This window comes from Lygodium microphyllum, chromosome 15 (genome assembly GCF_053477565.2).
Source record: "Lygodium microphyllum isolate KBCC chromosome 15, Lygodium_microphyllum_v1.1.10, whole genome shotgun sequence".
Taxonomy (NCBI): Eukaryota; Viridiplantae; Streptophyta; class Polypodiopsida; order Schizaeales; family Lygodiaceae; genus Lygodium; species Lygodium microphyllum.
The window spans coordinates 112553454-112577900 of NC_141149.1; positions in this window are offsets into that span (position 1 = coordinate 112553454).

Genomic DNA, 24447 nt, shown 5'->3' on the forward strand with positions numbered 1-24447 from the left:
TCCATGGGTCTTGGCAGTTGAGCATGAGCTCCCTCTACATTTTGGTTCCATTGCTGGGATCAAAATAGATTCAAGCTTGAGCACTTGCGCGTCTCATATTGGGCATCAAAGTAAGGGATTCATCCCCTGAAACAGAGCTTGAGATAGATAGGAAGTTTGGATTTTTTGATCTTTGATACAAGTAAGTATTTTGGTTGTTTGATGATTGGAAAAGAAGGGGAAATCATTTCGGTTATTTGCTTTCAAATCTTGTTGCATTTAGCGTAGGTTAGGATTAAGAAATCAGATTGGAAAAGCGTAGGGTTTACTGCTATAAAATAGGGAAAAACAGGGCACAAATCATGGTCAATAGGGAAAGAAGAGTGTTTGAAATGATTAATGTCGGCAAGTGAGTAATTGGGGATAGCAAGACCTTGCCCCGGAAGGGTTTTAAGGCCAGGAGACCATAGAAGAACTCATTTTTCACCCTAGCATTGAGAGAGAGAGAGAGAGAGAGAGAGAGAGAGAGAGAGAGAGAGAGAGAGAGAGAGAGAGAGAGAGAGAGAGAGAGAGAGAGAGAGAGAGAGAGAGAGAGAGAGAGAGAGAGAGAGAGAGAGAGAGAGAGAGAGAGAGAGAGAGAGAGAGAGAGAGAGAGAGAGAGAGAGAGAGAGAGAGAGAGAGAGAGAGCGAGCTTTCATTGGTGATTTGAATCGATCTTGCCATCGGGGAGTTCTTTGCATGCGTTAGGTATATCAAACCCTTCCTCCTACGTTCTTGTTGTGATCTAGAAGTTTGTGTGCCTTAGGATTGCTTGGATTGTGGCATTTAACAAAATCATCCTCGGCGTTGCCGTCGTCGAGGGCACAACTCGGCTCGTTTGAGTGGCTTGCGAGTCCCAGAATCGACCCTCGTCCCTCTTGCATTTGGCCAACTCAGCCTATCCGAATGGACAACTCGGCCAACACCTTTAAATTCGGCCCTCGGCCCTTGTGCTTTAGCCCGTTTGAACATACCATTCGGCCCTGTTTGGTTTCGCGGCCCTCGGCCAACTTGATTCGGCCATTTCCACTCGGTTCGTCCAAACGATTGACTTGGCCCACTAACTTGAGTCAGCCCTCGGACACTGCCCCCTCGGCCATCCGAGCCACAAATTCGGCCACTATTCCCATTCGGCCCTCGGCCCACAGTCCAAGTCTACTACTCGGCCCTTGCAATTTGGACAAGTTGGACCAAGGCAGACTTTTGCAAATTTTTTGGAAAATTGCACCAGACCCAGCTAGATCTCAACTGCACAAACCTTGGTGAACCATCCCGACGCGCCCAGAACTTGATTCTGGAGCAAGGAATAGGTGAATTCACGAGACATAGTCGCTTAGTAGCTTGAATAGGTTGTTGAGAGAGTCAATGCCTTAATGACAGCCAGTGGAGTCATAGACCTCGAAATGAACCTAAAATGAGTAAGATGACGTAGCAAGGAACCCTAAAACCTATCAAAACGACCAGAAATTGATCGAACAAGCCTATCAGGCCTAAGACAAAATGAGAGTGTGTAAGCCGCTTAGACACTTGTTCTTCACACTCACTTTGATTTCCAACACTTGAAGTACACCCAAGAACAACTGAAAGCGTGATTGAGCACAAGTGCATGGAAAAGAACACACACACGCACACACGTTGAGTGGAGGGAAGTTGAGGATTATATGCAATAATTAAGGAACTCACTCAAATAAAAGAACTTGAAGGAACCCACCAATAGGAGAAGATCCCAAGACATAGACAGGAAATCGGAGCCCAGCATAGGACCAAGTGAATAGCGACAGAGACGTGGATATACCCGACTTGCTTAACCTTATCAACAGCTTGGTGGAGCACGAGAATGCAACCATGTTAGAAGGGAGCTCAAACCGTAGGCAAAATGAGGAATTCAACTTAGAAGTTTTCCCAGAAGCAATCCAACAGTTGGTGAACATCTATTTTTCTCATGCTCTGTATGAGCTCTGTATGAGCACCGCGGTATAGAACGACAGAAGCCATCATAGCTGACCTAGAGGAGGAAAGGAAGCTAGCCCACAAAGCATTGCAAGGCATAGTGGAATACAACCGAGACTAGCAGACTAGGAGCTTGAGGCAGAACACAGAGATGTGAGAGATACAACGAGTGCTGAACCTAGCAGGCAAGAATCGAATTGACCATGAGAGAGCGCTAGAAGGAGACTTGATGCTGAGTGAGATTCTCATAAAGCAATTGCTAGACAACACAACAACAGAGCAGAGCACTGCAGCACTAGAAACGTCACTACTAGTAGGGTTAGGGGTAAACCAAGGCTCCAAGAACCAACCTAAGATACCAGTTGTTGCTAAGTAGCTCGATAAGTACCAGCCTCATGATGATCCATATAGCTTCATAGAGCAGTTCAAGCAGGTCTGTGAGGCTAACGGTCTCATCGACTTGACTTAGTGCTCTCAAGCATTCGGGCCTTGCTTAGGCGACAAGGATCGGACTTGGTACACGAGTCTAGATGTTGCAGAGTGAGCGAACTTCAATGACCTTAAATACCTCTTTATTAAGAGATTTTTCGAGCCCGGATACTTTAACAACTTGCTAGTACGACTTATGAATGTCAAGAAGAAAGAAAAAGAGGATATTCGCGACTATGTGACCCATGTGAGGAGTCTCTTCAAGAGAATCCCGATGGGTGAATGACCAACTGAAAGAGCGGTGTCGACGGTATTCATCAGTGGAATACGAAATGAGGAGCTTTATAAAGCCTTGGCAGGCAACTCGAGCTTGCAGCGAGATACGCTAGCTAGGGTATTTGAAGAAGCCATTCGAGTAGATGAACAACTGAAGGAGAGGAGCTCCAGGAACTCGAACTAAGAAGAGACCAACTCTAGAAGTTCGGAGAGAGCTTCAACATCTAGTGAGCAATCAGGCACAAGTGTCCAAGATAAGGGAAAGGCCACGGACACCAACCAAGGATTGGTTTACATGAAAATGGAATAGCCAAGATGTAGGAGATGCTAAAGAGGACCAATGCGCCCACACATTCAATGCGTGTACTGTGGCAGAAACCACTTACCAGCCGAGTGTCAAGACCCTTGGTCACGACCTTGTGCTAATTGCGGTAGGTTTGGTCATGACACTGCGTATTGTAGATTGCTTAGAAGAATTGTGTACTCACAACCATACGGTCAGCCTTACCTAGCAAATAGGCTGTAACAATTATTTGGAAGAGGAGCCCCATTGGCCCTTCTCGCACAAAATGACGTTAAGCTGGCTCTTCGTAGAATGGACATAAATCCTACTGGAATACCTAGACCGCATGGTCCCTATGTGACCCATCTATTGAGCAACGCTCCAATCCACTACGTAGAAGAGCCAACTGAGGAAGAGACTTACGTATACCCTTATATTGTTGAGATATCGAGCTCCACTCATGATATGCCAGGGTGATCGTTGTGCATTTATGTCACTGACTTGTCAGTTTGCAGATGCGGTTGGTACACCGCCCATGAATAATAGCTAGATGACAGCTATCCTTATTTACTCTAGTTCGTGGCTCAGTTAGTATGCCACCTTAGTTAGTTGAGTTTGGTTTGAGACCCATATATAGGGTTCTTCTATTTCTATGTACTTGAGTTCTTTTTGGCTTACACAACTAAGAAGAGGAAAACTGTTTTCAGCCTCCACCTTTGTGTGTATTCCCCCATTGTGCAAGCAAGAAAGCTACAAGTGAGACTCCTTCCTTCTCTCCCATAATCTTGACATGGTATCAGAGCCTTGTTCATGGTAAGGAGCTCAAGAAAGCAAACCAAGTTCGCGGTGTTCTGGTAAGAGGACCAGTGTTGCTTTCATTTTTCTGTTTTGGGAGCAAGTCTCTGCAGGTAGCACAGCCGGAAAGTGCAAGAGTGCATTGTCTCAGATTGAGACGCCCTTCGCGGTGTGGCAAGAGGGCAGTATATGCTACGGGATAGGGCTTTAGCCATTGGTTGCTCTGTTTTTTTGATTTGAGGCCATTTCGGGGCCTGTTTTGGAGGCGGAAGTTTTCTGCACACACTCAAGAAAAGGCCTAGTTTTATGCTGTGCAACCACTGTTCTACAGGTTGGTGAAAAGTTACTGTAGAAATTGCATCGTATGCCTGTGCGCAGAGACATTGGGAGTTACAGAATCATCCTTGTTGCCTGTTGATGCAAAATCGTCACTAGGAAGTGACTGTGTGGTCAAATACCACTTTCGTCAGTTTTGCAGATTTGCCCTTGTGAGGCTGAAGCTGTGTTCTTTGCAGTGACAGAATTTTTTGCAGTGTTCTGTAATGGCGTCTGATTCTCTTTCACAGATTGTCATTGAAAAGCTTGACAAGAACACCTTCCAAGCATGGAAGTTTAGAATGACGAATTTCCTTATGGGAAAAGGATATTGGGAATTCGTTGTAGGAAATGAAGAAGAACCAGTTCTTCCTGATGTTCCCAATCAACAGCAAATGCAGGCATTTAAAGCATGGCATGAGAGAGCCAGGAAAGTTATGTACTGGCTGTCTATCAGCATTTCAGACTCTATGATTGTGCATATTCAAGATGCAAGTACGCCAAAGGAGGCGTGGGATACTTTGTCAAAAATGTATAGCACAAATACGCAAGCCAGGAAAATGCAGCTCAAGCAAGAGTTACACAATGTGCAAAGAGAAAATATGAGCATCAATGACTACCACATGAAGGTGAAGAAGATTGCAGATGCACTTGCTTCCATTGGGTCGCCAGTGGAAGATGATGATTTAGTTTCTGTGACCTTGAATGGTCTAGGAAAGGATTATGCACAGTTCCGAACATCCATTTCCGTCCGTGAAAGATTTCCTGATTTTGAGGAGTTGATTGCTCTTCTAATTTCTGAGGAGCAGAGAAATGGTGGTGCATCTTCTTCAGGAGGAACTTCAAAAGAAGCTGTCTTCTACTCAAATGCTGGAAGAGGTAGAGGCAGAGGTAGAGGAGGCCGATCTGGAGGCCGTGGTAGAAATTAGAATATGCAGCAAACTCAAGAAAACCAGTCCTATGGAGGAGGACATGGTAACTCTAGAGGCAGGGGGAGCCGAAGAGGTCGTGGTGGATGGCAAAGAGGCCAAAATGCAAACAGTAATGTTGAATGCTACTACTGTGGTAAAATGGGTCATATGGCTAAAGACTGCTATAAAAAGTAGAGTGACATCACGAATGAAAAATTGCAACAAGGGAATTATGCATCTTCTAGTAGATAGGGTGATGACCGAAATGAGCATTTGTTTATGGTGCAGCACATGAACAATTCTGTGACAAGTGCAGAAGAACGCAACGATGTATGGTATGTTGACTCAGGTGCATCAAACCACATGACAGGTCATGCAGAATGGATGGAGGATGCAAGGAAAATGGAAAAACCAGGATTTGTGGAGACTGGTGATGATACTGCACATCCTATTGTGCAGATTGGAAAAATTCCTTTGTCTATGCAAAATGGAAAAAAGAAATACTTGTTCGATGTATTTCATGTCCCAAATATCACCAAGAATCTGGTTTCTGTTGGTCAAATGGTTGAGCAGGGCTTGCAGGTCAGATTTAATCCTCATGGATGCTTTGTTGAGGATATGAAAAATAAAGGTCACTTGATAGCAAAAGGAAAGAAGAAGGGCAGAATGTTTATGTTGGATGCAGACATGCCTGAATTGAGTGCAGCACATGGGACCGGTCTAGTTGCAGATATTGATATCTGGCATAAACGCATTGGTCATGTTAATGTACAACGACTTAAATCAATGCAGGCCCAAAATATTGTTGCAGGATTGCCTAAATTCAAGGTTGCAGAAATGCATAAGGTATGTGAAGCCTGCCAATTTGGAAAATAGGCAAGGAAAACATTTCCTAGATATGTTCAAGAGAGTAAGAAGCCATTGGAATTAATCCACTCTGATGTGTGGACTACTAAAGTTGCATCTCTTGGAGGGTGTCATTATTTTGACACTTTTATTGATGACTATAGCAGAAAAGTTTGGGTGTATTTTATGAAAAAGAAAAGTGAAGTTTTTGGGCTTTTCAAAACTCTTAAAGCTATGGTTGAAAAAGAAATAGGCCTGCAAATAAAATGCCTAAGGTCAGATGGAGGGGGAGAGTACCTCTCAAATGAGTTTGCAAGGTTCCTGCAGGAGCATGGCATAAAGCAGCAATATTCATGCAATCATATCCCACAACAAAATGGAATTGCAGAAAGGAAAAACAGGCATATTGGAGAGGTATCTCATGCCATACTCAACGAAAAAGACTTGCCAGATTTTTACTGGGCTGAAGCAGTTGCTACAACAGTCTACATAATGAACAGGACTCCCACTGCAGCAATACATGGGATGACTCCAGAGGAGAGGTATACTGGTAAGAAACCAGATATTCTCATTTGAAGATTTTTGGTTGCATTGCCTATGTTCATGTGCCAGATGAGTTGAGATCCAAGTTGGATCCAAAAGCTGAGAAGTGCATCTTTATTGGTTACTCTCTGCAGGGAGAAATGGTATAGATACTATAACCCTTCTACTCGTAAGTTTACAGTGAGCAGAGATGTTGTTTTTGATGAGATGAGTAGCTGGTATAAACCAGTAAATGTGATTGATGATGTAGATGCACAAAATGGTAATGCTGCACAGAATTCACAGCAGCAGAGTCACAAAATATTAGTGGACCTGGAGTGCTCTCTAGCAGTGGTTCACATTCTTCACCATGGACAGGCAGATTGAGATTAGGAGAATCTTCTCAAAGCAATGCAGATAGTGGTATGTAGGTATCACGAAAAGGAAAAGAGAAGGTACATTAGCCCATGTTTGATGTGAATGCAGGTCACTCTTATGTGGATGGTGAATCCAGTGGCTTAGAACAGAGCATTGATGATGAGTTGGGTATTCCTTCTATTGTTACACCTAGAGTAAGGAAGACCAGGGATGTTTTGAGAGCACCTGGGAGTGAACCCACTTTGCGTAGGTCTACCAGAGTTAGGTATCCTGTGGATAGGCTGAAATATGATGGATTTACAGCCATTCACTATGCATATATGGTCAAGGTGATACAGGAACCAGAACCCACTTCTTTTGAGCAAGCCATGGGAAAAGAAAAATGGGAGAAAGCCATGGATGAAGAAATGGATGCCTTGGAAGTAAATGCTACATGGGAATTGGTACCTTTGCCTAAAGGTAAGAATGCAATTGGCTGTAAGTGGGTTTATAAGGTGAAGCACAATACAGATGGTTCTGTGAACAGATACAAGGCAAGATTAGTAGTCAAGGGGTATGCACAAACATATGGCATTGATTATGAAGAAACACTCAGTTCTGTTGCAAGGATGACAACCGTAAGAGCAATCATTGCTATGGGTGCATCAAAGGAATGGTATTTACATTAGATGGATGTAAAGAATGCCTTCTTGCATGGTGATTTGCAAGAAGAGGTATATATGGAGCAGTCACCAGGTTATGTGCATGCTGTTCATCCTGAGTTTGTTTGCAGGTTGAAGAAATCCTTGTATGGCTTGGCATGGTATGACAAGATAGGACAGTATCTTGTCACTATTCGCTTTCAGATTTCCAAGGCACATTTCTCACTTTATGTGAGAAAAACAGAGAAAGGTATTATGCTACTTGTCATTTATGTTGATAATTTGATTATGACAGGTGGCAGTGATGAAGATATCCTTCATGTGAAAATGCTATTGAAGCAGAAGTTTGAGATGAAGGATTTGGGAGAGCTGCGTTATTTCTTGGGCATTCAGGTGATTAGATCACCAAGTGGGATACGGCTCTTGCAGAGGCAGTATGGATAGGACATGCTGTGCAAATATGGGATGACAGGCTGTAAGCCTATTTCAGTTCCTTTGGAGTAGAATGTGAAGCTGAGCGCAGATGCAGGTGAGCTTCTGGAAGATCCTACTATGTACAGACGCATAGTAGGAAGTTTGATTTATATGACTATTACCAGGCCAGATTTGAGCTATGCTGTTGGATTGGTAAGTCAGTTTATGCAGGCTCCAAGGAAACCGCATTTGGATGCGGCTAGACACATACTCAGGTATGTGAAGTTCACGTTGCAGTATGGACTACTTTATGAGACTGGGGTTCAGATACAGTTGCATGGATACACTGATGCTGATTGGGCTGGTAGTATTTCTGATAGAAGATCTACCAGTGGTGGATATGTGTTCTCTTTTGGGAGTGCTGCAGTCACTTGGAGCAGCAAGAAACAGCCTACAGTTGCCTTGTCGAGCACAGAGGCTGAGTACAGGGGCGCAGTAATGGCTGCATGTGAGGTAGATTGGTTGCACAAGCTACTTTATGATATGCATCAGCCTACTTGGGCCAGTTGTCATTTATTGTGACAACATGAGTAGTATACACTTGGCAAATAACCCAATCTATCATCGCACAATGATGAGGGCAACACAGTCCTTATGGAATATTGACCAGTACTGGTGATGGCGTTAGGTAGGGGATGAGGTAGAGGCCTAGGAGGGTAGACCCAATAACCAATCATGTGTTGGAATTGCAGTTACCCAGGACACGTCTCATCACACTATCCTAAAAGCGAGCAACAAAATAGAGACAAGACTAACCTAAGGTGCCCTGAGTGCGGAATCACTCATCTCTTCATTGACTATCCAGAGCGAAGACCATCCTCGAGTTTAGCTAACATGCCATCCGTCCCATTGGGGCTGTTCGGTGTTGAGAATCATGATGGGGAGGCTACACTTATCCCATTGCATATCATGACCCGTGCACAAATGAAGCAAGACTGCATATCACTGCTAGGTCCTAGCAATCTTGATGCAACCTTGATAGGAAAGAAGAGCTGTAGGCGAAGGAAGAAGAGACCCAAAGCTAAAGTCATGCTCAAAATTGAGAGTGGCATAACTGTACTTGCTAGAAAGAAAGTCATTGATGCTGAGGCAGAGACATTAGCCCCAAAGACGGCTAAAAAGGAAAGTGTTAAGGTCGGGGAGTACCCCAACCCAAAGCGCCAAATAGAGGCCATCGAGAAGGTGAAGGAGTGGGTAAAGGAGGCCCAAGAACACCTAAAAGATACTAAGCCCATCTTAGAGGATGAGATCGAGGATCTCTCTAGCATAAGCATGCCAATCTCACCCCTCGACCAAAATCGAGAGATGCGACACAAGGCAGTACCGCTTAGGCAATGCCTTAATGCTATGGGCTAGCAAATCAGTCTCACGGCCATTGGCCAGAACAATTCAGAATAGGAGAGAGATGAGCAACCAACAACTTCCTCACCACTCTAGTGACCACCCCGGTGACAGTAAGCCTGGGAGATTTGCTTAGGCATCATTCGAACCTATGGCAAGACTTGAAGCAGTGGGTTGAAGGATCACGAGAGCAAGCTACTATAGACCTACAAGAACATGTGGAGATACCAAGTTTGACGTTGCCTAAGTCCTTACATGTTAATACTTTTTGGGAAGGCACCGAGATGCATGCGGTCTTATCAGTCTTAGCTCTAGGTGACACGACAAGGAAAGAGATTGTAGACATAGGGGTGGGAGTTAGTGTACTGAGCCACGCAATGCTCTAGACTTGGGGCAACCCATTGATTGAGAGTGCTATGTTCAATGTCACATTAGCTAATGGAATGAAAGTGAAGCCAGTCGCGGTGTTTAAAAACCGGCCAGTGAAAATTGCAGGAGTCCAATTCTCAGTTGACTTTATAGTCATGAAGGGAGTGGACTACGATATCCTATTGGGCCGACCCTGGATGCAAAATGCCAGAGTGATCGAAGATTGGGGGAATGGTCTCATTTTCCTAGGCAATAGAATAGAAGCCGCAAGGGTAGAAATGGACTCTTGGAAGAGTACACCAGTCGACCTCGATGCCATTTTCGCAATGCTTAAGGGTGATGCTCAGATCAAGAAATCCTATGGACCCTTGACTAAGTATATCCCATGTCCTGAAGATGAGCGAGATTGGATGCATGTCCTTGCTACCATCGACTTGTCGTTCTTGGACAATGAGGAGTATGAACATGCCATTAAAATGATCAGCAAGCCCAAGGGTACACCCTTGGTGCCAGTCTGCATGATGGCAGGAAATCTTCGCAAAAGACCCAACCCTGTCACTTTCAAAGTGCCAAACAACAAGAGGGAACTCCAGGAGATTTTAGATTATTTGATCGGCAAGCTAGCTAGCAATCCAACAACAAATTTCAAGCCACTCCAAGATCTCTTAGATGAACCAAGGTGGCAATGGAACAGGGTGCATGACATACACCTCATGTACAATTGGGCCTTAGTCCCTGATCAAAGACACGAGACATACCAAGACCTAGGAGACAACAAAGGTCAGACGAAAATGCTTCTGATGATGAATAAGAAGACTACTACTCCTTTAGTGCTGAGAGTGAGGGTAAGATAGATACCATAGAATACGACACTGAAGGACAAGAGATAGAACAGATACAAGTAGACTCCAAGCCACAAAGAAAGAACACCTTCAGGATAGAGAGAGGGGTCATGTGCGTGGATTATGACCGTGCTTGGTTGGAATATATAGGAGCCATAGACTTTGAACAAGTAGGCCTAACCCAACCAGGTACCATGCCAATGCTTAGAATAGAGTCACCCTCTGAGCTACCACTAAGAGAGACTACCTCTTCTAGCGAATATCGGGAGTTTGATTCTGAGTCGAAAGTGAGTTCGGAGAGTGACCCAAAAATACCTAGGCCTCCCAAGACTAGACGTACCAAGGGGGACCTACCCGTTCACCTAAGGCATGGACAGTTAAAGGAAGAAAGGGAAAAAAAACTTAAGGATGCTCAAGCAGATGAATAACAAAAACCACATGACCTCTCTAAGAGATTTACGAATTTCAAGAAGGGTGATAGGGTAGTGATCTTGTTGGGTGCCAAACGTCAAGGGCAAGCACGTGAACCCATTGAGGGACTTGCCAAAGTCAAGTAGGTGAACCTAGCCCAGGAAGGGAAGACACCCTCGCTTGGTCCTTAGAAGAGCTTAAAAGGGCAGATCTGAGTGTAGTAACTCATAACATACCCATGATGCTAGACGCAACGTCGGTCAAGCAGCGACCGTACCCTATGAATCTAAAACACGCTCATGCGGTCAAGGAAGAGATTGCCAAGCTGATGAGAGTAGGATTCATCTACAAAATTGAGCACACAGATTGGGTGTCACCCATAGTCATTGCAATGAAGAAAAATGGAAAGATTAGAGTGTGCATCAATTACAAGAATGTGAACATTGCCACTAAGAGGGACAACTATCCATTGCCATACATGGAGCACATGCTCAAGAGAGTGGTGGGCAAAGAGACCTACAATTTTCTAGACGGCTTCTCTGGATACAATCAGCTGCAGGTGCATCTTGACGATAGGCATAAGACTACATTCACCACTAAGTGGGGTGTCTTTGCCTACATAGTCATGCCCTTCGAGTTGACTAACATGCCAGCCACCTTTCAATGCCTTATGTGCACTATATTTAAGGATATGCTCAGGAAAGAGTTAGAAGTCTTCGTAGACGATGTGTGTTCACTCGACCTAGAGAGAACACTTTGACAAACTCCGAGCAGTCTTTGAACGGTGTTGCCTATATCGTCTCTCTCTGAATCCCTTGAAGTGCTAGTTCTGGGTAAAGTACGGATGCATCCTAGGGCACGTGGTGTCAAAAAACAGCATTGCCACAGACTTTTCAAAAGTCAAGGTCATTGTTGATCTTCCATCCCCAACCAACTATAAGGGAGTTCAATGCTTCTTAGGCCATATGGGGTATTATCCGTGGTTTGTGCTGAATTATGCATTGATTGCTAGACCTCTATACAAACTGTTGATTATATTTGAATGGACTTAAGAATGCCATACGAGGAATTGAAAAAGGCTCTGACCACAACACAGATTCTACGAGTCCTAGACTGGACCATTACCTTCCACGTGCATATTGATGCTTCGAAATTCATTGTGGGGGCAATGTTGTGCCAATCTGGCAAACACAATCTCGACTATCCAGTGAGCTTTGCTAGCAGACAACTCACTGAGATTGAGATGAACTACTCGACGACAGAAAGAGAAGGTCAGGCCATGGTATTTGCCGTGAAGAAATTTCAACATTATTTATTAGCCATGCCTTTCACATTCTTTGTGGACCATCAAGCCTTGCTGTATTTAGTAAACAAACCTTGTGCTACAAGACTCATAGCTCGATGGCTCCTTCTGCTTTTAGAATTCTAATTCTCCATGGTTGTATGAAAGGGAAAGCAACACTACATGGCCGACCACATGTCATGCATTCCCACGGGAGAGGCCCTTGGATAAGGCATCACCAAATGAGTTGTCAAACGTGCACTTGTTTAACCTATCCAGTGTGAGAGATTTATTTCAAGCCGACTTGACGCCATATTGAGCAGACGACATAGTCCAAGTGCTTGAGTATGGACTACCTGAAAGACCGATAGAGAAAGCCTGACTTAGGCGACTTATCCTCAAGATCCAACCCTATCAATTGATAGCAAGCTAGCTATATGGGCTAGGAAAGACAGATTATTGCATAGATGCATATGTGAGCATGAGAAGCACGATACACTCTCAGAGGCACACAACGGAATTGCTGGAGGACACTATAGCGGAGATAAGCCCGCAATGTGCTACAGTCTCAACTATGGTGGCCCACGCTTTTTCATGATGTGGCATGATTTGTTAAGCACTATGATAAGTGTCAGCAGACAAGGGTTCCGATTCGCAAGGATCAGATGGAGCTAACCCCAATAATTGCACGTCAACCCTTTGAAAAATGGAGAATTGACTTCATAGGACCCATTAGTCTTGCGGCACAATACTCGCAAGCCAAGTACATAATTGTAGCCACCACTGACTATCTAATGAAATGGGCAGAAGCAAGAGCTACGAGAAAAAATGATGCTAGAATGACTGCCAAGTTCCAATGGGAGTAGGTAATCTCACGATTCGACTGCCCCATCGAACTGGTTAGCGACCAGGGCACACACTTCATTAATGAAGTGATTGCGCACTTTCTATCCATCTTTCTAATTATCCATCGAAAATCCTCGCCATACTACCCTCAGGCAAACGGCCAGGTGGAATCCACGAATAAAATTCTAGTAAATGTCTTGACGAAGGTGGTCTCTGCTTTGCGTAGTGACTGTGATAACAAGTTGATGACAACCTTGTGGGCTTACCGCACAGCCTATAAAATGGTTGTAGGCCAAACGCCTTTTAGGTTGACCTATGGAATTGAAGAAATTCTACTTGTAGAGTTATTTGTTCCTAGCTTGAGGATCGCACTTCACGAACAATGGGAAGGGAAGGAGGCATGGATGAAACGTCCAGTTGAACTTGAACGCCTCTCGAAAACTCGACTTCTAGCTACCCATGCACTCATATATGAGAAAGCACGACACAAAAGATGGTTTGATAAGCATGTCAAGCAGAACGACTTTGAAGAGGGAGACTTAGTGCTCTTGTACTCCATTAAGGGGCATAAATAGAAAATGAAGCTTAAAGGTTTAGGGACTTTCAAGGTTTGTGCCATCAACCGAGCTGGTAATGTTGAACTCGAGACTCTGGAAGGCGAGGGCATAGGCTTCTTCAATGGTAGTCGCATCAAGAAGTACTACCCTCCCACGCATCCTTTGCGTGAACCACCAATGTTAGAACCCCCTGTCAAGGTACGAGTCCATTAAAGGGCATAAACAAAAAATGAAGTTTAAAGGTTTAGGGACTTTCAAGGTTTGTGCTCGTAATGTCTAACTCGAGACTCTGGAAGGCGAGGGCATAGGCTTCTTCAATGGTAGTTGCATTAAGAAGTACTACCCTCCCACACATCTTCTGCATGAACCACCAATGTTAGAACTCCCTGTCAAGGTATAAGTAGCCACAATCACAGAGATTGATGATGAAGATGAGAAAGCCATAGAACTTGCTTACCTCCGCATCATGGTCATTGCCAAGCAGACATGCACTTTCAATGCCTTGATTGATGAGGGAGAAGACTTCAATGTCTTAACCCACGATCATTGGACCCACATTGGCAAACCACAATTACAACCCACTACTGTCAATCTAAGCCCATATGGGGGCCGATCATATGCTTTCCTAGGAAACTGCAGGGCAGTAGTTTCTATCGAGTTTGAGAGCAAACCAATAATCTTTTATGTGTTGCGGAACACTAAAGATGCAAGCATGGAGTCGCTGCTAGGTTAAATCTTTAAAAAGCAAGCTCACTACAATGTTGATTACGAGTTGTAGCGTATCCGCCTAGTCATTGGCAATGTCTGCATAGTAGCAGCTTTCAGCAAAAGGACTACGTGACTCCTATACGAGATCCACAAAGCCACCAATAGAAATGCCTACAACCAAGTCTAAGGAGGGGGGTTGTGACTTGTTACAACCCGCCAAGCCTCTATGTCAACGACCCACTAAGGCCAAAGCCAATGCCCATGAACCCTAGTTCAGATGGGTATCTAAATATCAGAGCCTGCCACCAAGGAGAAATTGGCCATGCCTTCACAAGGCTAAGAACGCAACCTCAAAACCTAGGAGGCCAAGACACAGCTACAGACAACGATGTACATTCAAGCCGCGATGGGTTCCTAAGACCCTATTACAAGTGCAAGGTTATTATGAGGGCAATGCCTAGATATGGATCCCTAAGGCTAAAATAGCCAAAGGCACTGATCAAATGCCACCCTCACGCTTAACCCCCAGTCATACAACGTGTTAAGGCCTAAAGCCGCATAAGCCTCAAGACACCAAGCCCATAGACTCACAACTGATTATGCCCGTGAAGATTGACCAAGTCTATCGGCCCAAATCTTAGCCTGCTACTCCCAAACCAGTACCACGTAACTCTACCAAGACTCAGGACCTGCAACCATCTGCTGCCAAACTCTCTATTCTGTCAAACCCCAACCACCCACAGGCCTTAGACCTCCTATGAGCGGAAATAATTCTTGACACCGGCCATAGATCTAGCCGAAGACACAGAGGATGATGTGATTGCTTGCCTTAGACACTTAGATGCCACATTCATGTCGCTGGCTTTGAGCTATGACTGCTTGGACTTGGACCTATTGCAAGATCCCTTAGCGATCAAAGTTCGTACAATGCCTTGTTCATGGGACACATTCGAGTTCACATTTGTCAAAGCACCCCACTCAGCTATAGAGTTGCTCAGCATTGAGATATCTAGAGAGCAAGCCATCACAAACAATGTCTCATTACGTCATATGATAAGCAAGCTGCTTTTGCTATCACTGACCAAGAAATCAAGGAGTTGAAATAGCTTGTTGAAACCGAATCCCTATTCTTATGGATTTGGTACGCTCTTCGATTTTGATGGGAACTCAAAGGATGCCAAATAATGACTAACACTGAGCAGTGATGTGCAATCAAGACATCGGAGTATGACCCAACTTATGTCGCTCCAACTTTGTATAGGGTGTTAACAACTATTTGTGGCCGACCATGGAAGAGCACATCAAAGGACACCCTTACCTTGATCGTCTCCTGATAGAGGAAGAGTTACATATTGCTAGTCGTATCGATTACGGTGACTTCCTAACAGATGTCCTTACTTACATCACACACGTAGGTAGCTGACCCTTCGATTTGGACCGCAAAGCTCAGTTGGAGTACAATCTAGACTTCTATGCTTGGCTCATGCGAAAGTAAACACTTGACCCATACAATGAATGCCCTTGGCCTGCTAGCCTTCAATCCTAGGAAGGATTCTTCTCAAATCCAGAAGGGGAGGGGGTAAGGTGAGTCAAATCAGAACCAATCAAAATCAAGAAAATGCATAAACACATTAAAAAAAACACACTGCTGTGAAAAGATCAGTCTACAGTTAAATACAGAAATGAAAGAAACATGTTAACTTGCGATTGAGGAAAAATGTCACAAAAATTTTGAAATAAAGGGTGAAAAGTCTGAAAGAAAAGTTTATGTTGGAGCTTAAATGTTTTCATTCAACAAACATGAAGTCTTTGTTTTCAGCAAATAACTGTTTTGGAAGCACTAATGGGAGTGATGGTTCATGACAGGAACGAAAGATGTCACAACAAGATTGTACTCACCAACTCCCTTTCACGTAGGAGGAGAGGATGCAGTACAATATCAGCTTAGAAAATTGTGCTTATAATCAACTAAAATTCTGACGTATCCACAACCTCGAGAAGGTGGTAGTCAAGGAGGAGGTTGCAAGGAGAGTGGAGGAACAATGTAACCTCTCAAAGTACCTAGAGAAGTTTGTGTAGGATCCTGACCACACAAAGTGTGTGGAATTTCTGAGAACATACAACCTTGATCAAGAATATGGAATGATGACTGTGGGAAGAGGGAAGAATGCCAAACATGTGCAGGTGCCATTGAACCACGCCTTAGTGGAGAAGGCACTGGTGTTTGAATCTAAGGTGGAGAAGAAACATAAGAGAGATGTGTATGCTATGCTAAAGATGAAGAGGGAGGATGTTTTGACAAATGACGGCATCAGCATATAGGATATCCCGAATGCTAAGGCCCATATGCATGCAAAATTGGTGCCGTCACTCTTCTCTAGCTAGCGTTATAACTTCCTCATGCACCAAATCAGTGTGCTTGTGCTGGAGAATGTGGCAACCTACACCTTGGATGAGGTAGACTGGAATGGCTACATGCGCAAGACTATAGACCAAGCAGCCAAAGCACTAGCCATGGGCAACATGGAGGCAGGCGGAGAGTCCCCAGCCTCTAAAAGTACCGAGAGGAAGAAACTTTCCTCGAAAGCCTCTTTCATTGGATATGGAAGTGTGTTGACAGCAATCATCTAAGAGGCTGTAAAAGAAGCTCAGCAAGGAGAAGAAGGAGTGGATGAGACTCCAGATAGGCCATTGATCGACTAGGAGAAAAAGCCATCGAGCGACATGATAGAAACTGAGATAGAGAAGGAGGATCAGGAGGCTCAATCCAAAAGGAAAAAAGCAAAGAAGCCCAAGCTGAAAGAGGAAGCCAGAAAAGCCAAGAAGGAGTCAAAAAAAGAGGCTGAAGAGAGGAAGAAGAAAGAGAAGGAAGAAGCTAAAAATCTAGTAGAAGAATCAAGGAAAACAGAGGAAGAGAGAGAGAGAGAAGAGCTACGGAAAAGGAGGAGTTGAGGAGAAAGGAGGAGGAATACATGGTCGAAGCAATTCGCTGGTCCATAGAATAGCAAAGCCGACTTGATGACCTAAGGGCTTTAAGTCCGCTTAGGGATGAGATACCTGGCTCAAGCACTCATGTACCCGAAGTCACATTGCCTGTAGTCATTGGAGGCAAGGGCAAGGTTCCCATCCATCCCATCCCACCCCTCTTGGTGGCCACCAGCGAGGCAACCATTCTCACTCCAAGCATCCTTGCCAGCACCAGCAGCAAACCATGATGAATATGTTGTTGAACTACTCTCTTAGCTAGAGAAGGCAAAGGAGGAAAGAAAGATAGCGATGGCCGAGTTGGAAGCGGAAAAGGGGTCGACGGCAACCTTCTAGCTTGAAAAGACAAGGCAAATAACTATACAACAAAAGGAGATCTTTGATCTAAAACAGGAACTAAAGGCCAAAGATGACAAGGAGGAAAGCTGGTGGCAACGGCTCTCGAAGATGAAAATCAAGAGCTAGTGAAAATGCAAAGAGAATATAAACTTTTAATCATGAAACATGAGGAGTTGGCAGCAAAAATAGATCAGATTGAGCAAGACATGGAAGAGCTTGCCGCAAGGGAAGAAGAAATGAAGCAAGACGAGGAGTAGCACCACCACAGAGAGATGGAAACCATGACCGAAAAGTTGAGCATTGAAAGAAAAGTGCAGGAGAGAATGAGCAAGGAATTGGAAGACCAAGAGCAGAGACTCATGGCCCTGGTACAAAGATAAGGAGAAAGTATGGAGGAGATGAAAAAGAGAGCCAAAGAGTAGGCAAGCCAAAATGAACGAAGAGTGAAGACCTTGGTGCATCGCTTGGCTCTCATGGAAAAAGAGAAAGTCCTAGCAGAAAGTAGAGCAGAGGCAGCCCAAGTGGGCTTCAATACTCCACAACGATCTTTCTTGAATATTTGTAGAGGAGGTACAACAAGAAGATTGCCAAAGGGGTGTAGCTGAACTACAATTTGACATGGGCAGATTTGAAGGAGTAGTGATCCCACAACCCCCTTCACCCCACTTTGAAGAACAACAAAAATTAATAGACACATCCGCGGGAAGAAAAACCGCCCTTAGGGAAAAGAGAAAGAAAATGGTGGAAGAAGCCAGATAGAGATTGAGGGCCAAGCCTATGGCACAGCCGTCTGCACCTCTTTCACCATGCCCAGGTGACTTGTTGGCCAGCTTCCATGTAGAACTCATAGTCTGGGAGAGACAAGAAAAAGAGAAGCATCCCTTTAACTTTAGCTTCCTCCTCCTCAACGGCCTGCGCATAGTCCTTCCCCTTAAAGTAGTGGAAGAGGTGATTGGCGTTGGAAGCTGGCTTGGCCAACAATGGTTGGAAGAAAGAGAGAAGAATCCCACCCTTTGGGGCACCAAGGATGCCGAGTATTGGCAAAATAAGGTTTTTGAAGTGCCTCGGTTTGTGCCTGGATACGAGTGCTAGTCATTGTGGCGGAGACGCATTTTTGATGACAATGTGTTCTCCTGGATGGATTTTTGTAATACCCTCCCCTTTGAGTGAAACAACCCCACCTTCATGGCATATCCTTGTAGGGTAGGAGTAGATTTGGATACAAACATCCATGGTCGCTCCAACTTCCCCATCATATATAATCCCCGTACTACTACCTTAGCACAAGCCCTCACTTTCACATCTCGGACAGCCTAGATGCTACCATGACCTGCTTCATTTTTGACTTATCCTCATGTCTCTATCCCATCTTCATTACCACATGCAACTACCTTAGGCTATTAAAACTCTTAAGTAGGATTCCACCCCGGCAAAACGTGGTCTCCCCCTACTCTTTTTTGATTCTAATGTCATAGATAGTTGTGTAATGACCCACCTAATGATGCGAGCTAGCCTTCTAGCTTCCTTCTGCCCTGCTATTCTCGAGGATATGAGTGACATCCAATTCACACGCTGTAACCGCCCATTGCTCTCCACCACCTCTCTCCATGTATGCTTGAACCTTAAGGGTTACATGCAGAGCTGGAAATTTTTGAGTCACTCCATTAAATCCCCTTCCCCACCACGTTCTGATGATAATAACTAGCAATTAGCTCCTGCACCAATCATGTAACCCAGCAAGCAAGCACAAAGAGAAAGAAGCAAAGAAAAGAAAAGAGAAGGCCAAACACAAAGACAACAAACAAATAATAATAAAAGGAGCACACAACACATCCAAACACAATTTGCAGCACATAGCTCATAGTCACTGCACCTAGGGGTCCTCAAGTTAGGCACGTGTGGTAGACACGGTCATCGGCTCCGTTCCTAACCCCCTAGCCCTTTTTGACTCCCCACTTCATGCTTAGGGAACCTCAAGGGTAGGACATACGTAGGGAGGTAACACTTGCCTATGGTTAGACTTGTCACCCTAAGCTACAACCATCGCACCTCCCTTTGCACAAATGGGATCCTCAAGTGTGGGACATCACCCAGGCTTGCCAGTGGTTAGACCTAGCCCCCTGTTCCACTAGCACAAGCACAGAGCACTAAACAATGAGGTGGACACTCCCCTTAGGTAGAGCACCTTCTCCTTTCAGGTACAACAAGATGCTGCAAACCACCAACTTCGGAGCCCCCCCATCATCCACTCGACATGCCTTGGGTTCTCCATCCAAATCATTATCCAAGCTTCCCAATCAATGGAGTCCACATGTGGCCCTATCATCACCCCACCAGCCATTTGCCCAGAGCCTACCCTTCCACAACAGAGAGCTTGAACTGCCATGGGAATGGCACCCATCTCGGAGGGGGGTAATGTTAACCTCAATTTGAGATGGCAGAAATATGAAGCAAAGAGCGGAAAAAGGACAGAAAAAGAGCAAAGGCAGCCCCTAAAGTTTAAGCTAAGGCAAAAAGTGCAATTTTAAATGAAAGGCACCTAAAAAAACTCTAAAAACTTTAAAAAAGAGTGCTAGGCTCCCTCCTGTGCCATTTGTAAAAGAATATGTGGGTGTAGGCTTAAGGAATGAGGCAAGAAGAGGGAAATGAAAAAAAGGACCTTGCCACAACAGCCGGTCATGTAAAAATGGATAGGTGTCCATGGGATTTTAGGGTTTTGTATATAAAGTTCAAAAAATGAATGGAAGCTCATTCTTTGGCGTGTGGCTAACAAGAGTCCTCTCTTCTCCTCTTCTTCTCTTCACCTTGCTTGTATGTGTGCTCTTGAGAGAGGGGGTGAGGGAGTGAGTGCGTGGGAGTGAGGGATCAAGAGGGTGAAGCTCTTCACCATATTCTCTTCTCTTCTTCTCTTCTTCTCTTCTCTTTTCTTTTATTGCACGTGCATGGCTATGGTGGATGGAGCTTGATGGAGGAGGCTTGAGGATGCTTGAGCTAGCATTTAGGATTGTGGAGCTATCGGTGTCTGCAAGGGAGGAGGCAACTCACTTTGGCATCAAGGTAAGCTCACTACACTCGTAGGTTTGAAGGTGCATCGACTAGGTGAGAGATAGCCATTAGAGCTCGCTTGAAACACTTGAAACAATAAGTGGTTCGTGGGTCTTGGCAGTTGAGTGTGAGCTCCCTCTACATTGGGAGTTGTGCCATGGTCTCACTCTATCACTTTACCTCGTGTATTAATGTTCTTCATTTAGGAACACATTCGAGGTGTTGTGGTGCTGCACGTTCACTCATGAAAAACCCGAGAGGATCATCGTTCCACATGATTTTAGCGTTCTTAAGCAATGCTATGTTAATATTAATATTTTTAGTGTTCTTAAGTAATGCTATAATTTCAGTGTTCTTAAGCAATGCTATATTAATATTTTGTTTTGCCATTCTTCCATTCCTGTAAGTATTCGTTTCCAAGTCATGATATTAAAAGACTTGATGTATGTGAGTGTGACTCAAGATAGTGCAAGTAATAGTGTCCAGTAGGGTCAAAAGTAGAAGAATAGTTTTGAAGTCAAGTTATAGTGTGAAAGGGGATGAGTTTGTGGACTGCCCATGGTCATGCAAATGAGGAATATCTAATGTCCAATGGGACAAGCTCAAAAGCTATCCAAAACATGGACTAAGGATAAAAGTAAGTGGGTAAAAAGGGAGACTTTTGTGGGAGAAAAAAATGTGGGAAGCAAAGGGATAAGATCATAAATAAACTCTCTATCAAAGGGAGACTATTGGGTAGTGAACATTGAAGAGGAGGAGGGCATCAAATCAAGTGTAAATAAGAGGTTTAATAGGCTAAAACATAGCATGCCTCTTTGTTAAAACATGCAATTTCGGCATTTGTATTTCTCTATTTATTTTATCAAGATTCATGAAGCTTTGGGTTGGAAGGCACTCCTAGATACACCCCTATTCATAGCGTAGCACTTGAGAATTCAAGGGAAGGACTTGATGGATGTTTTGGGGCTAGAATTGGTTGTCAAAATAGGATATACAACAAGATATATAGTATTGTAATAAAAAATTCAGCATACTATTTGCATGTGGATGCTACAGATAAAGACTTATGCTTGTTTATAGGAGATAGAGGCATGAAATATTTGAAGGACTTGCTTTGGATGGAATTGGACAGCAAGAATTGAGTTTGTTGAGATGTTTATGGGCTGCATTTGACAGGGAATAACAAACATGGTAGCATGCTGTCCATGAAGTTCAAGAGCTCCAAACTTGCTTCTAAAGGCATCTATTGATGGAATCTTACTCTTTCACACTAGAGAGTCTGAGTACCATCAAAACTCAAGTGTAATATCCCTCCCGTACCTCCCCCCCATGAGAACCCCCCCTTTTTTTCAAATTTTTTTAATTTTTTTACCTCTCTCTCTCCTCCTGCCGACAGCATGGCGGGAGAGAGAGAGAGAGAGAGAGAGAGAGAGAGAGAGAGAGAGAGAGAGAGAGAGAGAGAGAGAGAGAGAGAGAGAGAGAGAGAGAGAGAGAGAGAGAGAGAGAGAGAGAGAGAGAGAGAGAGAGAGAGAGAGGGAGTAAAGAGAGGGAAAGGGGGGCATGCACCCCCCCCAGGTGGAGGGGTGGCGGTCGTTGAACAACCGTCTCCCCCCCCATAAACCACCCCCCTCCTCACTATAAAAGGGGAGCCCCCCCTCATGGTAGGAGGCGCTGCCCCCCTGCCCCGCGATTTCAGCACCAACAACCCCCCCTCCTTAGTGCTTTGCCAGCACCTTCCCCAGGCTACCAAGGCCGTCGTCACCATCACCATCATCATTTCGACGCTGTCAGGCCCCCCCTGTGTCAGAAAAAAAATTAAAGAAGCTTCCAAAAAAAAAAAGCTTCCTAGGGGGTGTTTCACTCGTAGACCACGGGAGGATGCAATTCGTCTACGAAGGGAGTTCCCTTGTAGGAGGGAAGGACTGCCAGTTTGCAGAGAATTTTAGCACACCATCCACCTGCCCGACTTATTCGAGCCTCGATTGCGATGGCCCCAAAGCGCCACACGAGAGGAGCACACGCGAGAGTAAGATGGGCACATGTAGGAGTCTCGACCCGAAGTGCGAGAGCCGATAATACCCCTCCTGTGGAAGTTCAGGTTCCATCGAATTCACCTTTTTGTTTCCGCATGATATGGGTGCATTAAGTATAAATTCACATAGGAAAAACCTAATTGCATTACTAGAACGCTTCGTTTTGAAAAGATCATAGGAATGTTGGAAGAGTTTTAAATTGCATGACAAGGTATTTATATTCCTCGCATCATCATGATGAAAGGTTGTCGCATTTTTTGAATATATGGTTCATGTGTTAAAAGATTCACTTATGCAATAATGTCCTAGTTGCATTGCGCACATAGGTTAAATATATACTGCGATGCTCTTGTGCATTGGAAGGTTTGCATTGGGTAACTTACGTTGGCAAGAATGAGTTATGTTGTACATAATGCATTTTTGCAATAAAAAAATCCCTTGTGATGATCGTAAACAGGTTGATTCGTAGAAGGATGTTTAATTAAAGAATAGGTAGTTGCTATGGAGAGGAATAAAAGGGTTATGTTTCCACATAAGCATCTGCATTCTATTTTGCATGACTTGCATGGGAAAGGAAAAGATTATGCTTTTATTTCAATATCATTGTATCTGTACATAGCATAACGTGCATGCGTAAGCAACTTGCATGCATAAGTAAATGTATGAAAAGGAAAAGGGTTATATTTCATTTGATGAAAAGCATATAATACGCATGAAATGACAGTTACATTCAATATGAAAGATAGGTTAAGTTAAGTTAAAATGTTGCTTAGTATTGCACTTGCAGAGTTAATCTAGCATTCTCGTACTTAGATCGTTCTATGTTGCGAGCAAGAGAGGGTACCAGGCCTTAGGACATGAATACTGTAATATCGACAAACAAAGGGATGTAATTCCTCAAGATAGGCACTGCTACCTATCTCGTGCAACTAGTCTGCAGGGTCAGATGCTATTGCAACTAAACCATAAGATGCTACTACTACATCTTAGGCCAAGGGAGGCGAGATCTAATTACAAGTTAGAAGTCGAGTAGTCGCCCTACTACAACTCTCTCTCTTGGGGACCAATTCGTCAAACTTAGGGAAATTGTGAATTGCCAATAAGCAAATTGACCAACCAAGGACAACGGGGTTGTCCAAGATCTATTTGACTATAGTACAAGGAGACCTAAGGTAATGATAATTGGAGTCGGTAGGGTATAAACCCTAAACCAAAGAAAAAGGGTAAACAAGCAACCTAGCTTGCCAAGCCCTTGGAAACTCAAACGATCCAGGATCGAATGCTGGGAGTATTCGGGAAAAAGGAATCACACCTTAGCAGTTGGTCGTACGAACGACCACAGAAATGATCATGATAGTACACTTAGGTACATTGCTTGAACTTCTTTGCTCAAGGAACTAATTCAAGGCCAAATAATTAATGCTTCACGTTAATAGCCTAGAGGGAGAGGCAGGTTTAGTTACCTCTGACTGCCTGCCTGGCCCTATCCAAGGGGGTTGTTAGCCGCACCGGGCACATGGACCGAACCCGGTGAGAGGTCTTTCCGTGGGTGCTGCTTGGAGCTTGGGTGCCAGGAGAGGCTCTGGCCGTAAATTCCTTGCCTCTGGATCCCGCACAAGAGACGGACGTGACTTGAGATGGGATCTTGAGGCCCGTGTACTAGTCTATGGGCAAAAACTTGGAGTAGCAATCCTGATGATTTCGGGCATGATACTTGATGTATTCCAAGACTATGATAAATAAAGATAAGATATTTGAAAAAGGAACTTGCTTGACATTTTTTTTAATGTCAGTGCCTAAGTTGCGTGAAGAAACTTGTGTTTAAATTGATTAATTAAGGAAGCTTCTTTT